The sequence below is a fragment of the Anas acuta genome, chromosome 7 (assembly GCF_963932015.1).
Source record: "Anas acuta chromosome 7, bAnaAcu1.1, whole genome shotgun sequence".
Taxonomy (NCBI): Eukaryota; Metazoa; Chordata; class Aves; order Anseriformes; family Anatidae; genus Anas; species Anas acuta.
This window is the reverse complement of record NC_088985.1, coordinates 21,425,253-21,440,676: the sequence shown is the minus strand read 5'-3', so window position 1 is coordinate 21,440,676 and position 15,424 is coordinate 21,425,253.

The window sequence follows — 15,424 nt, the reverse complement described above, 5'->3', positions numbered from 1 at the left end:
AACCTCTGCGTCACTAACTCTTTGGGGCAGCCTGGAACAGACCTTTCAATTTGCCAGAATCACAGCCCAGAAATGGCCAGTGTGTCTCTCCAGCCTCCCCTGAACCTTTCACTCAACTTTCTTTAACAGCAAACCAAAAACAACAACAACAACATCAAAAGGAAATGAGTATAAAGAACATTTCTCACTGTTACAACTGTAATGAAAGTCTCAGATCTCCTCTCCTCCACCCCAAACTCCCAGCCAACCCTGAAAGAAATGTTGCTGGGGAGGCTGCAGAAAACCTAGCATGAGAGTGCAAACAAGGCACAGACCCCTCACTCACGTAAGTGAACTTTTAAGTAACCACTAAAGATAAATTAAATACCAGTATGATTTGTCGGGACTGATGCTTTGTTTATGTAATTCACTTGCAAAGTTTATTCTGTAAAAGTGCAAACATCCAGTGCCATTTCTTTTTTTAAATCTGAGCTGGACGACTGGCAGAAGTCTGCACCAGCCACACGATGGAGATCACACAGGCTGCCTGCCTGACACAGTGCTGAATGAGTAACTCACAGCTTGTGAAAAAGGACATTTCTCTTCATTTTTCATTCCTTGCATTTGTGTGCAACTAGAAAATGACAAGAAAGTATTTAAAAAAATTGCTAATTTCAAAAGTTTGCTGATTCCCTAAAATACACCAGCATAATGCTTAGCTAGCAATGGAGGAAAAATTCTTATAATCCAAAGATGAAATAATTCATATTTCTTTTTAAACAAACAATCACTAAAAAACCTGCACACAAAGCATCCATCTGTTTACTAAAATGCAGATGTCTAAAAGTATGTATTTACCAATCACCGGTTATCTGAGTTTAATATAGCAGAAAGAAACTTGAATGTTAGTTAAAATTTAACAGTTGTCTTTTAACTTGAGTGATTACAAACTTTGAAGCCACATCCAGAATAAAGTAGGAGTTTGCTGTGGAAGTAACCTGATTTGAGCACCAGTAGCAGGCTACTTTTGAAGGAGAGCCAATACAAATGGTCCTTTTGATAACGGCTGCCTTGAGCATGATGAAATATGGTTCTTGGATCTGATTCACTACATGTTTCTGTCCTCTTTGAGTGCCTTTTAAGTTTAAAAAAAAATTCACAGAATTTTAGCCAAAAGTTTACCCTGATGATAAGTCTAGATTGTTGACCTAGAATGGGATTGCCTAATCCTTTTTTTCTAATCCCTTTTTTTTTTTTTTTTTTGTTTTACTAAATAAAGATATTTACTCTAGTGTAATATTAGTTAATAACTGTGTGATGGACCAAGCTGGAGACCTCAGGATGGGATTGAACAATCAAAAGCCAAATACTTTCTCATTTAGTCTGCATTTGTTACTAAAATCAGTCTTTGATTACCATTGTTCCAACTCTCTTATGATGAGTTTAAAGCTATAAAGGTTGCAAAAATGGTTAGATTTGCTTACTGGAGCTGGAATGGAAAAACAATGGTATTTTCATCTCCCCTATTTCTCATTCCTTCCCCATACAACAACAGTGAAATTGCTTAGGTATGCAGCTTATACTGAAAGTAATACATGCGCCAAATATAGACAGGTATTGCTCTGCAACAGAGAATTTTAGTTCGTACTGAACTTCAAATGTGTGCTTAAGTCATCCTTTGTCAAAGGGGAGCCTGAATATGTACCTTACATACCTTTGTTTATGGCCAGCAGGGTGAACACAAACACTAGCTAAATCTTTTCTTTTCTGTCCGTTTTTCTCAGTTTAGCTAGTTCCAGGACACAGATTTGAGAAGGATTTGTTTGGAAGCCCAGGACAACCATTTCCTTCAGCTATAGGAGGGTTTCCTAAACTTGTGAAGGCTGCTTCTTCTGCTTCAGGAAAATGAGCAACTTTACTGCATGTTGCAGAAGTCCTGCACATTTCCTCCCCACTCAGCCCACCTTGGATAACTCTGAGGTATGTTGCTTCTGGTTTGTGTTTCATTTTTGGAAAATACTGCCTCAGGTAGGCCTTTCAAAAATGAAAGCCCCTGTCAGTTTCTCTTCAATGCCAAAATTTTAAGGGGTTACTTGCTGCCAGTGCTAATATCAGTCGTCTGCTCATCTACATACTGTACATATGACACACATTTCTTCTGCTATCCTATTAGCAGTCTTACCACATTTAAATCCAATTATCATTAACTTCAGAGGACAGCCAACAGTGCATAGCTCTTCTCTGTTTCTTATGCAGTATAAAGATTGGAGGTTTAACTGTTTCTGTTCACGATAAATAAGTGCTCACTTCATTTCCAGGGTTGACAGGACTAACCCTCCCCTCTAGCTTGGGGACTTGTACAGGGCCCCTGTGCATCAACAAAATATTCCTGGGCTCTTTGAAGCCCTGCGGCAGATTTCAGCCTCTGCACCTGGTCTGGCGATGCCACAACGCAAACTTCCAGTGTGCTGAGGAGCCTCTGCTTTCAGCAAAATGGTCCAAACTGCCGAAGCATGTCAGCAAGTACACAGTTTTAATTCCATCTGCCCTGCTCAGTAGTATGTGTGAACTGTGATTTTGTAATGTGACACTTACACAACTAATGTAGGCATCTGAGGAAACAGTAGTAAAACCACAAGCCTTTGTTGTGGCCTCTGCAGCATCAACACTATGGCAGCAGGAAAGCAGAGATCACTTTCCTGGTTATATTAAAAATACTACTTTTGCCAAAATTGCATGCCACATATGAGCAACATGAAAGCTCTTATGCAATTATATATATATATATATATATATATATATATATTTTTTTTTTAATTTTAAAACACATTCTGCCATTAATGTCTTTCAGAAATATACAGGACATCCCCACTACACTATAAGAAGCCATTTTTTTTGTGTGTATTTCAACACATTTTCCCAGATGTTGCTATCAGCTGACAGAGACGTGCTATTTCTACATGTAACAAACAACAATGTAAACACTCTGCAGTTTAATGAACTAGAACTGTGTCACAAACCAGATATCTTCCCTTCCTCTCCTGCCTCTCCAAGCAAGCATTTTATTTTGCCTCTAAGCAAGTACTTAAACTTCTTTAAAAGCAATATTGCCAAAAATGAAGTCACATTGTGGCTTTCATTTTGTCTTTATAATTACTAGCTATTAACTATGGAAAGATCCTAGGACTCATTAACTAACAGAAAGCTGTCTAATCCTTCCAGTTCCATGAGAACTTGTTTAGTTTTTCCTATTTCAAAGAATAATGAAACAAAAAAGACAGATTTTGGGTAGCAAAAATACATGTGTGTTGTTTAAAACATTCAGAAAAATTGTAAAGGAATGCATAATCCTCATAGCTGATGTATTAAAATCATTTTGCTAAGAGCCATGAGGTCAGGAGGCCAAAGTTTTCCAGAAGGCTGGTACGTGAGTAAATACACACTTTCTGGGTACAGAAAACACAGGCTCACCTGCAAACAGGCACAGTGCTGCCCCAAGTTGTGTACATCCACTCCATGTGCTGCACTCGCACAGGTCTCACCCACCAGCACTGGACCTGATGCCAGCCCTGAGCAGGTATACTACACAGTAAATTTTCACTTATGCTTTGCCAGTGAGTATTTATATTGCAGAGGCACACAGAAGCTCTAGACCACGCTGTAGGTAGACAGCTGTGAGGCAAACTCATACACAGAGAGGATCTGCAGCACTCCAAATACAAAAAACAGAAGCTGAGAATGCTGCGGCTGTTCCAAACGCAGGCACCTCTGTATGGCTCCATTCTGAAGGATGCCAGCCAGAATCCCCACGCTGACTGAGTTTGATCAGAGCTTTTGGTCCTCCTGGTTCAATGAACAGAAGCAGCTCTTTGCCACCCAAGTGCCAATGCCCACCCAATTCTGCCTGAAGTGTTAGGAATGAGAAAACTGTATGAGGTGTTTTTGTTTCAGAGGCCAAAATCCTCATCCTGCATAGTGCTGCTTTGACTGGGTTTAATTTACCATGTTGAGAAGATGACATGTTGATGAGGCTTATGTTATCTGCACTAGGTATTTTGTATGCTTTAATGTGAAGTAAATGGATGTTGCTGAAGGAAAGGGAAAGACACACCTGTGGCAAATATTCTGCCTTTTTAGGCACAGGAAAATATTGGTGTCAAAACGTCCTTCCTGTGGCTGGTTTCTGCTCCCTGGACTCTTTCACTGGCTCCTTTCCACACTTTCTCTGTCCCTCAGGAAGCCTGTTGTTGTTATGGGTATAACTGACAGAGAAGATCCAATGGCTCTGGGCAGTTTGAGCAGCTGCCGAAACAACCATAGGGAAAATACTCAAATTGTGATGGAAATTGTCTCCTCCTGGCTGGATGACCCGTATGCTGAGCAGCCTGGTCATTACCCCAGCTCCTCCTCGCCTGTTCTCAGAGCATGGTGTCCAGCTGCCTCAGGAGCTGGAGGATTTCATCAGGTGGAGAAACCCAAGGCAACCTGCTAACACATCACTCCTCAAAGCCATGGTGCCTCTCTTTCCTTCCCCTAGCCAACCAGGCTATGGGAAGCACAGAAAGCTGGTGCAAATAGCCAGTAGAGAAAGTCCACATGAGCTCCTGCGGAGCAGGAGCAGGGCTGCGGAGCAGGGGCTGCTCCCAGGAGCCAGACCTTTTCCTGGCCTCAGCCTTCCCCTGTTGAAGCAGCTTCATGATTTTCTTCCACAAACATCCCCAACCTCACCTGCCCTCTGCTGCCTCAGCCAGCATTGTTTTCTAGTTCTGCTAAATGCTCTTTGGGGAATTTTGCCTTTGTAACTACAAGCAGGGAATTTTGGCATTGCTAATGATCCTCACAGAAGTGCCAGAGCTGCAGCAAGTGGGATCCCAGACCATGCAAACTTGGCCACACCTTACCAGCTGTAAGGTTGGTTGTTGTTAAGGTTGTTGAAGAGAAAGAAAGGCTGTTGCAAGAAGAAAGCAGTGGCAGACAACAGGCAACTTGGTAAAAAGGAAAGACAACCCAGTACCCTGCTTTGACACAAAACTAATGAAGGCTGATGTTGGCTAGAAATTTTTCAGCATTGTTATGCTGACTATTGCAGATTCAGGACATTATCCTATTTACTCTCCACAAAAGCTTCCCATAAAGAAACAAAATGGTCTCCTGAGATAAAACTGGCTTACAGCAGAAAACCTTCATCAAATATAGAGACTTTGGCACTTTTCTACTGTTCAAACAAAGTGCTTGCTTGTACCACCCTCTATAATAAAACAGGGCAAGGCAGCGCTTATCATGGAAGGAAGTGTTTTCAATGCAGAGGATTTTAATTCTTTTCTTTGGCCAGTATATTAATTCACTCTCACTTCCGGACTAATTTGTCTTGAATTTAAAAGAAGATTGTAAGCTACAAGAATGCATCCTGATTTTCACGGGAATACAGCTCAGCTAATATTATTTAAATACAAACAAAGATTTCTGGAATAGTTAAGAAAGATTAATGAGATTTAGAAATTAAAGCACACTATGCTAAATTGTATTCTAATTTTGGAAATCTCTGCAGTCTTTATAACTGATAAAAAGAGAAATCTAACAAATGCCAGGAAAATACACACAGCAGGTAATGATATACATCTTCCTTGTTACCACGTTACCATGGTTTGTATTCATTTTAAGTACACTAAAGTTAGTAAGAGTTTTTTTCATAGGTAATGGGCAAGGACTGGGCACTGATATTATCTGGATGGAAAAAGTGACTGGGTTGATTACTGCAAGCAGAATATGCTGGTGTGGTGGTTTCATCCTGCTGGGTAGCTAACCTCCACCACAACCTCTCCCTCACTTTCCCTCCCCAAAGGAAAAGGGGGAGAAAATACGAGGTAAGTGCCACACTATTTTAAGAAACCACAAAGCATGCCCAGAGACACAAAGCTTGTTTCTTAGCCTCTGAAGATATAACTGGGAGGAGGTTGAACTGGATGCAGAGAGAAATGAAATTACCATATAAACAGAAAGAAAGTCTATTGTAATCACGGACTCAGATAAATCTGTACTTGTAAGAAACATGTTAACTTAGCCAACAGAAGTTGGCAGGTATGTGTGTGTAGCCAATTTTTCAAAAGGACAAAGAAATACTAGAGTATGCTTATTCTGGCGTCAAGGCACTTTCACCCTGGCTGAAAACTCAGCTATATTTGCTCTCAGTCCAGAATCATCTTCATCCTACTCAGCATATTATTATTGCTTTCAGATACATACAAATTCTTGAAAAGAATTGTAATTTACATCTAGAGGTAAAGGATTTAAGGAAGGTTAATTCCAGTGAGGTTACCTGCTTACTCTGCAAGCAGCACAGCGCCTTCTCTGGCTCTCCCATAGCTGGGGTCCTCAAGTATTCAGAGCTTTTATTAAAACCCTGCACTGCTCCCACTTTTTCGTATGGAGAAACCAAGCCTACAGAGATTATTTGATTTACTGTAGGATCAGTAATTTCCAATCCTGTTGCCACCAGGCCACATTTGAGAAAAATGATGACATAGCATAATTCCCAGGTAAAGGCTATTAGCTTTCACATCAGAGCTGCAATGAAGCATAGTGATGTTCACAGAAGCAATGTCACATACAAGCTATGTAGCTTGGTGAATGAGCTGGTCATGCTAAAACCAAAAGCAGCAGCAAGGAGCCATAGGGCCCTGCCCAAAGCCACATTTCACAACACATGCTGCTGCCCATGCCCACGGGGCTGTGCCTGCGGGCCTGCTGCTACAACCCAGAATTGCACAAAAGGCCTGGTGCAGAGCCAGAGGCTGAATACAGATCTGAGCTTCACACAACTGCTGTCATCATAAAAAAACAAAACAAAACAAAACAAAACAAAACAAAATAACAAACCAACCAACAAACAAACAAAAACCAACTTTATTTCCTGTCAAATTGCTAACAACTAGTCTCTAATGTGTTTGTCTGTGAACAGAACCCCCTCCCCCCCAAAAAACATAAATGGAAAAATCAAAGAAATGTGAAAACAAATTATGTGTTAATGGAAAAATCTCACAAAATCCAGACAAGCCAGAACTTAACAGAAATTAGAACACCAAAGAAATTATAACAAAAAGTCTATAGACTGTTTTCAAGAATTAATATTTGTTCTTTTAATCCAGACTTATATTCCTTCTATAGAATTCTGCAGCAAGCCTAAGTAGTTCATTCATAAAACATGACCTTATAATTTGGACATTAAATAAAGACTGCAAGGGAAATGATTTCTTTGTGCAAATCAGGAATTTCAGTTTGAATGAGAGAGCTCACCTCCAACAAAATTCACTCTTTTCATTAAAATTGAAAAGTTCTTAAAAAGATATTAGTTAGTGAAGTATTGCAAGATGGCAAAGGATACTACCTTTATATCTTTAGATGTTTACCCTCTAAATACACCTTAAACTTGGAGTTGTGAATGCACAGAGAAAGAAGAATCTATTTCACATAGCCATTTTATTCTTTCGCTTGTACTTGCTCAGGAAGCCCAGTGCTTCCAAGTACCAGAGTGCAAACTGCTTGTGACTGCTTTCAGAGAAAAGCATGAGCTTTTCATGAGCTTTGCTCATAGGAGGCTCAGGGTTGTCACTGTCAGCAAAGCCTAATGCAAGTCTAAACTCACTGATTAAGACATTTTAGGTAAAAACTGGCTTGTTTCACTTCATTCTCCACCAATTTTTAAACTGCCATACAACCCTTTAAGAGAAACTTCTGCAGTAAACTGTGACAGGGAGAATATTACCCCTGGACAGTTGTTCAAGCAAAGCCTAAAATAACATTTCCATTTGCCTGAAGCACACCCTGCTACTGCCAAGTCACCCTGGCACGCTGCTCTGGGGTCATCCTTACCCTGAGGACAGGCTGATATGCCCAGCACAGGAGGTTCTTCCTTCAGCCATGGATCAGACCCAATTTTGGCTCCACCCCAGACCACTGAAGCGTTGGGCAAGCCCCCAGGTCCACCCTGCACAGAGCATCACGGGAAGGTGCTGAGGATGCAGCAGCACTGCCAAAGGAGCCAACCATGGGGTGGTGACTGAAGGCACGGACCTCTGCCAGGAGAAGGTTCCTGCTGATGGACCTAGCCACCTGCACGGCGGGCAGAGGGCATAAATCCATCTTTATATACAGGTGTCAGGGATGTGAACATGCTCTGCAGTGACCTTCTTGGACATTTTGTCAGCAATCTGGTGTCTGCAATGAACAAATCCCAGAGTTAAGTGGAATTTCTACAGTGTTTTGAAAATACATTAATTATAGTTCAGAGGTGAGGTAATTAGTCAGTGATCTGGTCTTCGATAATGGAAGAGAAAATATTTATATTTCTCATGCATTATAAATGCCTCAGTGGGTAAATTGCTGCAGCTGCAGGTTAAATTCTTTCAGGACCTTTTAAGCACAGACTCACCCCCCCCCCCGAGAAACCACACCTTTACTTCAGAGTGAGGAGCTAAAGTGGAGGTAAAAGACTGAGACAGATTCTTACCTAGTATGAACTGGCACCTTTAGGATGGAGGATGGCTCTGCTTGTTTAGTAGCTGGCTTTCAGCTAGTGCCGTGACTCACATTTATTGATGCTGACAATATACATGACCTGAGCAAACTTCCCAAATGAACTCCATGTCAACCTAAGAACACCATTTCTTGGCTTGGTCAAAGTTATTGAATAGTCTAGAGGATGACTGGCAAACACCTGATCTCCTATAAAGAAAGGAAAAAAATAAAACTAGAGGGGCAGACTAAGTGGTTAGAGATAATTACTTTGTGCATTTCTGGCCTGCTAATATACACTGGGTATAACACTCACAAAATATTCAAGCTTGACAGAGGGAAAAGCACTAGATATTAAAGCATTGAAAACACCTTGTCATCATGCAGATTACAATTCTATACAGAAAATTATGACTTTCATAAATAAGGAAAGAATGGACAATCAAGTTTTGAGTTTGGGGAACATATTTTGTAAATTAGCAAGTGCATAAATAGTTGTATTAAAGCCTTTGCCAATTGGGTTGTCAAATTGAAATTTCTTCAGTCAAAACTTAAATTCTATATTGACAGCATTTTTACAAGTTGGCAAATATGGGACTCATCCAACGGCTGCTGAAATCAGTGGGAGTTTCTCATTGAATAAGAACTTTCTACTTCATAATGCAAATGGCACGGCGTTCTCAACACCTATCTCTGCAAAACTGCTTTATAACCAGAATGGACTATTTTCAGCTAAGAAAGCCTGTTAAAAATGCAAAGTTTCACAGACTCGATTTTTTTTTCTCCCTCCAACACAGCATTCTTCAAAGCTGCCTGTCTATATTTCATTTATATGCATGAAAAAAAAAGCAGCTAATAATCAGAACAGAGAATTAGGAATCTGGAAACTCAGCTTGGGTTCCATCTTGTATATGATTTTGTGCAAAATTCTTAGTTGTTCTGTGATGAAAATGACTCCAGAATTCCATAGGAACACTTGAGCACTTGAAGGACAAAGGTTTTTCTACTAATAAAATATGCAATAAATATACCAAACAGAACAATTAAGACTATTTCTGTAATTAGCTGCAATCCAGAATAGAGTTTTGTCAAAGGGCCCAGAAAACATGCATAAACATCCACTGGTTGGTGTGGCTCCTGCAAACACCCACTAAAAATTACATTTACAAATCTCTCCATATGCTATAGAAGCAGCAGAAATTCTAGGATGTCTTAAATTGCACTTGGTCATACAAAATTGGTATACAATGGATGGGAGGCTGACTGAAATATTGAAAAGTAGCAGTAAAGTATTGTTTATAAAGTCTCCTGTTCTCACACAGGAAAATGTTTGCAAGTAAACTGTCATCATGAAATAAATCCCATACCTAATGGGAAAGACAACCATGTCAAAGATGCTGAAGGTTCCCTGCTTGCTCCACTTACGGGGTGTCCAGATTGCGGGGTCAGCTCCTGACTCTGCAACAGTCCTCCCTAGAGAAAAGGCAGTATCCTTGGAGAAAATCATCTCTTGAATGGGTTAGAGGCCAGACAAGGTCTTGTTGCATGAGGCTTATGGTGCTATATAAGCAGCTAATAACAGACTGGAGAATATTGTGTTGATATTACAATAAAACGTATGTCATTTTCTGAGTCCAATAATAAAAAAAGAAGTTGGAGCTATGTAATTATGGGAACAATTTACCATGATGGCTTTTGCAATATTTTCTTTATCATCAGCGACCAAGGCCTTTCAGGCTTGTTGTTTTTGTTATTTTTGCACATTGCCCAGGAGAATTTCACACAGAGAAATGAATAACGATGGTACTTTAGTTATTACAGTTATCACACAGTGCAGAATGCTTTTCCATTTCCAGCCCTCTCCTGTCCTCTGCTTAGGTCATTCCTCTCTTTACAAGCAAGAAGGACAGTTTCGAGCAGGAACCTTGAGCATGGTTAATACTTTAGTTTAGCCATCAAACCAAAACATCTTTATAAAACAAAGATTGAGATCAAATCCAGTTAAAGTGCAGTGGGGATTGTTCTGTTTCTCCAAGACGAGGTGACACTGCCCTGTTTCACTCTGAATGAGGAAGGAAGCCTGTATTCCATTTGGACCTGCTTAACAAGAGCAACCATTGGAGTGCTAGACCTCTTGCACCATTCACAGTGGTGAGAGAACAGACCTGCCTTTCGCTGCTTCAATGCCCTCACCTCGAAAAATGAGAGTCCCAGGCTCACTCTGCCTGATGCAAACCACGGATTTAGGAGCGGCTGGGCTACAGCTGACCCAAATTCAAGTTCTACCCTCGGGAGACTTGACTGCCAAGTTCCCCCATCACCAGCAAATGTCATGACAACCTGAGAGCTGAATAAAAAGGATGGCAAGGCACAACACCACCCTTGCTTTTTAAATCAAGCTGTGGAGAGAACATATTTATGAGCTGAAGTTACCCATTCAATTTTATCAGTAGTTTTGGATCACGCAAAACCTCAGGTAGATTCTGGATATTAAAATTTATGGATACTCTATCAAATGTAATTTCTAACGTACTTTATCTTGCTGAACAAATTTGGACATTTGCTATAAAACTAAGTCGTTAGTGAAATAAGCATTACACTCTTGGCTAGATCTAATACTGAAGGTAAGAAGTGGTTACAAACTAGAACACTGCCCTGGAGTTACCTCTTGTTTTTTAAATCCCTTCAGCCAAAGCAATCCCGTGCTCAGTTTGTGGTCAGTCTGGGAACAGCACCACTACCAAAAAAAAAAAAAGAACAAACAAAAAACCAATACACGCACACATGCAGAAAGCACATCCACACGCAAAACCACCAACCCCTTCCTCCCCCCAAAAAAACAACCTTCAGTGCACAAAAATACACTAACTGTTCTTCATTATATATGAGTGACCAAGGTGTGTTTCTGTTTTCTGTGGTTCTTTCTTCACAAGCCACCTATAAGCTAGACAGTCGAGGGAAGTGATTGTCCTGCTCTATTCTATGCTGGTGCTGCCTCACCTCGAGTACTGTGTGCAGTTCTGGGCACCACAGTACAAGAAGGACATTAAACTGTTGGAGAGTGTCCAGTGGAGGGCTACAAAGATGGTGAAGGGCTTAAAGGGGAAGATGTATGAGGAGAGGCTGAGGGCACTGGGCCTGTTCAGCCTGGAGAAGAGGCTGAGGGGAGACCTCACTGTGGCCTACAGCTTCCTCACGAGGGGGAGTGGAGGGGCAGGTGCTGATCTGTTCTCTTTAGTGACCAGTGATAGGACCCGTGGGGATGGAGTCAAGCTGAGGCAGGGGAGGCTCAGGCTGGATATCAGGAAGAGGTTCTTCACTGAGAGGGTTGTTGTGCACTGGAACAGGCTCCCCAAGGACGTAGTTTCTGCACCAGGCCTGTCGGAGTTTAAGTGTTTGGACTGTGCACTTAGTCACATGGTCTGAACTTTTGGGTAGACCTGTGTGATGCCTGGAGTTTGACTCGGTGATTGTTATGGGTCCCTTCCAACTTGGGATATTCTATGATTCTATGATAAGCAACTGAGGGAGACTGGAGAGTCTGTTACTCGGTTGTAGTAGATATAATGCCCAACATATATCAGCATATGATAATACAAGACATCTTTATTTAGATGCTTTGCACTAGTAATACTCAATAACTGTAAAGAAGCTATGATATAAGCTATACTTTTTATTCTTTTTATATTCTTTTTATGCCACTGCTTTTAGGTTTGATAAACTATGGGAAAAAATCTCTGCTGTCTGTTACTGATTAACAAAAACCTCTAAGAAATTGCTGCAGATGTTGTTTTCTTATCACCTTCTATAATTAAGACAAATGAAATCATGATAACAACACTGCACATTTCCAAACCAGCCTTGATTTATAAAGCTTAAAAAGTTATCAGCAACTTGTCAGTAGCATCTGATTCGTCCAAAACTCAAGAATCTCCTGCTTCACATTTTTCTCCTTTGATTCCTGAGTTGAAAAGACACTGGGATGCAAATTGAGCAGGGTCATCACAGAGATACCTACATGCACCTAATTAAAGAGTGCTAATTGCTGAAATTTAGCACATCAGGGCTTTGCATTTATGACATTTTTAGGACAGCTACATGTCAACACACTAAAGAGCATGAACAAGCAAAACCTAAAAAAGGCAGATAATAGGTGGGAAAAAATATCTTTCTTCAAAAGAAATGACTTGCATTTGACCTACTAATCCTGTCAATTTGGTAACAGACTACATTTTAAACTTCTTTGCTCACCTCCACTTACCAATTTCTACCAAAACTTAGTTGAACAAGGACAGGAAATCAAACAGAATACAGGCAACATATTCAGAAGGCTACACACTAGCTGAAGCACTCACTGAGTGGCTGACATTAACAAGTGCTAATGATCCCACAACGAAAAACTGAGAAGCATGAAAATTATCTCAAGCAAAGGGCTGCAGCCAGCTCTCTGCACCACTGGCACTGTGCTGCCAAGCGAAGCACACTGCCAGCTCTCACACGGCAGCCTCAGCGGGGGCTCTGTTACAGCAACAGGCTGTGACACTGGCTGAGCAAACACTGAGGTCTCCCAGAGCATTGGAATCAGGCTTGGTTAAAGATTGGTCCATTTAGATCAGCTTGAGAAATATTGTTAACTCTTCAGCCTTTGAAATGTTGTCCAATTGGGTGGGTTTTCATATGGCCCAAGACAAGGCTAGCTTTCTTTCTCATCTCATAAATAAGGCTTGACCATTCCATTTATATCTGAATCCTGAAAATCTAAAAGTATGTGAAACCCATCACCACCAGAAAATAGGTAAACATGGGCTACAACAAGATTAATAGGAAAAAACAAAAACAAAAACAGGCAAACACCTCCAAGATAACTCAGATAAACTAGTAATAAGAAAAAGGAAGAAGAGATCAAATTATAGTTTGATTTTATTTGGCTTAATGACTGATCTGGAACTTGTAGAGTTATCCCATGTGACTTTTTCTCTTAGGTCTCAGAAACAGTGACTTTCTATTCTTCCCTCTGCCACTACCCTGAACCGTTCTTTTTAAACAAACAAACAAGGTGCAAAGACATTTACAAGACTGAGCAGCAACCTTGGCACAGAACTCTCATGTCCTTTTCCAGCAGCTTTATCTATGTGTTCTTCATTAATATGAGAATTAACGAGAATCACTCTTATTTATGTAGATGCACTGCAAATAGAGGATTGACATTGCATGTAGCTAGGATAAGGACTGATGAGAGCTAGTCGCATAACACATGTTTAATTTCTAAAACGGCTCTTAAATTACTCTATGTCTTAAGAAAGTACAAAGCTAAACCAGAGCTCTAAACCAAAAAAAGGAGAGAAAATTTAAGTATGTCACAAATAGTCTACAGGGAAGATTCTGTAATCTAGGGTAGTTCAAAGTGAAAGCTTCTATTTCTTTATCTTGCTACAATTACATCTCAGTTGTATTATGAATGACAGTAGATCTCAAAGACGGTGAAAGGCAGCATTACTGTGAAAAGAACACAGATTGTTGCTATAAGTAATGACAGAAGAAATTAGCCAGGGATTGGTTATGCTGCATGAAAGTAGTAATTTCTTCCTCATGGTACACCTACAACTATGAAAATTTCAAATGAATGCATGATTAAGCATAGCATCTGTGCTTATGTCATATAATTATTAAGCTCTGCTAATAAAGTTAGCAACAAATAAATTAAGAAAAGGGCAAAAGAAACTGAGAGTACCTTTTCACCATAAGAAACAACAAAAAAAAGATTTATCAGTTGGTGCCCAAATGAGGAAGTGAAAATCACATTATTTTTTTCTTTTTAAGAAGATATGAAAAATGACACAAGCAATGACACTGTCAGATTCATAACTGCAGTGTATGAAATGTGTCCATTGCAGTTACAAATGAAATAAACACATACATACAGCTAGCACACAGGGAGGAAAAAATCAGACAAAGCTAAAATATATATATATATATATATTAGTTTAATATAAAAACTTGCTCTTATTGCATCTTTATTTGGCTACATACCAATGCCAGCAGCAGCTTACACAAAAAACAAACAAACAAAAAACAATCAAAATTCTTTTTTTTGAACAACAACACGAACAAACAGGGAATGAGGAACTGAAAACACAGCTTTCAGCATAGATGAGTTGATACTGTCTGAAGAGCTTTGGTTAGGATGATGTTTAGTTTTAAAAGCAGGCACAAGAAAATAAAACTATCTTCTAAACTCATTTCACTGAGATTTTAGTCCTATGTGTGAGTCTTTGGTCAAGAAAATAGACTATTGAAGAAAATGAATTCACTGTTTGAAAGGAAGAATTAATGGGTATTAAATATTTTAGTACAAGAAATAAATTTTAAAAATTGGCATGTGGAATCCATTACCAGTACGAACTTGGTGAGCATGGGTTATGAGATGACCAAGAGAACAAAAGCAAACATCCCCTCAGAAATTCAAGTACAGCTTTGCCATAATACCACAGGGGATTGCAGCCCCTATCTGGCAACTAACAGAGCAAAGTAATTATTAACTTGGAATCATTTTCACAGACTTACAGTAATCTCCAGTAGCACTACTGGAAAGAGTTTTCACCTTCCAGAATATGCAATCTCAGCTAATAGCTTCATGCTTTTAAGTCAATATACAAAAATATGATATTGAATAAATTCTAAACCCTAGAATACCACCACCCAAACCAAAATGCAATTAGGTTCTTTATAAGCAGCAGACACAAATTAATGTTATTACTTTACAAGCCTCAGACTGCATGAATATCAAGTGCTTTTGGTGCTTGGGAAAGCTTTTCTTTCAATGTAAAAATGTATAACAACAATCAGAATTTTGAAAGAACTGATGCAGAGCATATTATTCATTTTAGTATAACCAGACAATTCTGTAAAGCATGATACAGTTGTGCACATAGAA